Here is a 2,281-nt window from a genome sequence, read left to right on the forward strand (position 1 = left end):
TCTCTCTCTCTCTCTCTCTCTCTCTCTCTCTCTTTCTCTCTCTCTCCCTCTCTCTCCCTCCCTCCCTCTTCCTTTCTTACTTGGTTTTGTTCCTTTAATAGAACAATTAACATGATGTGCAAATATAGAACAGATTATGTATGTAATTTATTATCTTCTAATGACAATTCATAATGTTTGTTTTTAGAGGTTTCATCCCTTCCTTAAATGTAACAAGTAGTTTCTTAGAGTTGACAAGATAAAATTCCATTAAAACCCTCATAAATTTCAACCCATACTTCCTTTTAGCTGACACATTTGTACTTGACCCACTGATTTGTACAACCAACTTCAAAAGGTGGCTTTCTGCAATAGATATGATAACCTAATTCTTCCAAAGGTGGCTCTGGATAAGCTGTAACAAAGTGGTCAGCATCCTCAATCTCTTTCCTTACTTCAACACCAATTTCCTTTAATTCTTCAATATTGGCAAGGTTGTTGCTCACAATTCTATCCTTTAGAAGCTTGATACGGTCACTCTTGCTTCTTACTTACTGCATTTCTTCCCAAGTATGATAACTGACACCAGAGTCACTCATACTGTGTCCATGATAATCATATGTCTGTAGTTCCATCAGCACAGGGTTCTTTCCTGATCTACAGTAGGCAGCTGCAATTTGTGTTGCCTCACAGACACCCAGAACATCCATACCATCTACCCTTATTCCTACAATAAAGTCTCCTCATTTGTAATAGTTCTGGCTGTACAGAATTTCCCATTCCCTATTGATTATTCTCACAAAAGAAAATACAAGGCAATTTCCACAAAGCTGTCATATTGTGAACTTCTGACTCTGACTAGCAGCAACATCTCTATACAAAGTCTAACAGTTCTCATATTTTTCATCATACTTAGGCTAGGGCAATACCAACTCTCAAAGGTAACTGAGCTCTGACAATGTTGTTGTCACCATAGAAGTTCTTGGCATACATGTACATAGATCCTCCCTTTCCTCTAGCACAGCCCCCTCTTTATCCCATAGGCTTTGCCAGAATTTCTCAAATGAGAAGTCCACAATTATAGGTAAATGCATGTGCTCAATAGGCTATAATCACATGATCTGTAGTATTTAAACAAGCTCTAGTCCCCATACAACAAACTTCCTGACCATCATACAAGTGCTAGAAACCATTGATGATCTTTTGCTTATATAGCTGACCCACTTTCAATTCCATCCAATGGACACTATGCATGATCTTGTAGTACTTGAGTCCTCTCTAATAAGAACTGCTGTGATAGGAGGTTTATCCTCAAGCCGATGAACATCACATTTTTTAATGTGGAATGAAGTGTCATTCGCAAAATGGTAGCCTGCCAAAACACTCTTCCAGTTAGTTTCTAGGAGGGGTCCATAAGCACATAGGAAAGGATGGAGAGCAATCTCCACATGGAGGGATAGCTGCAGTTGAGAGAATATTGGACAATGGTGGAGATTAAAGGCCTTGTGTCTTATCATGTGATAATGTAGCAGCAAGCACCCCAGCATACATAGGATGGCTGCCAACAAAGGTTCTTAGATCTGCTTTTCTTAAGAAAAGCAACTCAAAATGGGTTAACAATCTTGCTTTAATCAATCAAACATATATCGTTGACCTAGATCAGAGGAAAAAGGTCAGCACCCTGAACTTCAGAGTATACAGACAGAAATTACAAGGCAGAGAAACAGATCAAGCAGACAGGCTTCTAAACTGTCAAACCATTACATACATACCTGATCACACTTACCAGAGAGGGAAGCATCAACATCTGGGTTTTCAAAGCTGGGGGTCTCTCAATGGATGCCCAGAGTCTCATCTGGTCAAATCACCCAACACTTCTCAAAGTGAGCCCCAAAACAACACTTCACATAAGGGATTATATACCCTTCTCTAGGCTCAAAGAATGTAACAACCCTCTTGACCCATGGCCCAAATAACAAAGTTTCTCTTGAAAAACAAGCCTCCCACCACAGGATCCAGGTGCACTTAAGCCTAGGGGCAGGGAAGATCTTAAATTTTACATTCCCATTACATTCAGCCCAAGATCTTTCATGCCCATAGCACAGTCAATTTACATTTGAATTACCATTTAAACATCTCTTAGGTGACATTTGCAAGATACATAACTAAAGTTACCAAAGTGGCCACAGGGACTTAAACAAACACAAAGTACATTCAGGTGCATCTCTTCCATCCAAAAATAAAAATGTCCAAATAAAGTTCTCTTGGGGAGAGTGGGGTATCCTTTCCCTCACACTACTCC

At 39.7% G+C, this 2,281-nt stretch overlaps 1 pseudogene; it reads right to left on the reverse strand.

Moving 5' to 3' along the window:
- Positions 1 to 284: 284 nt before the first annotated feature.
- LOC138145644 (pyruvate dehydrogenase E1 component subunit alpha, mitochondrial-like) lies at positions 285 to 1,429 on the reverse strand (annotated as a pseudogene).
- Between the last annotated feature and the right edge of the window lie 852 nt (positions 1,430 to 2,281).

This window comes from Petaurus breviceps, unplaced genomic scaffold (assembly GCF_028583685.1).
Source record: "Petaurus breviceps papuanus isolate PSGF00001 unplaced genomic scaffold, PetGlider_PUasm1.0 90743, whole genome shotgun sequence".
Classification (NCBI taxonomy): Eukaryota; Metazoa; Chordata; class Mammalia; order Diprotodontia; family Petauridae; genus Petaurus; species Petaurus breviceps.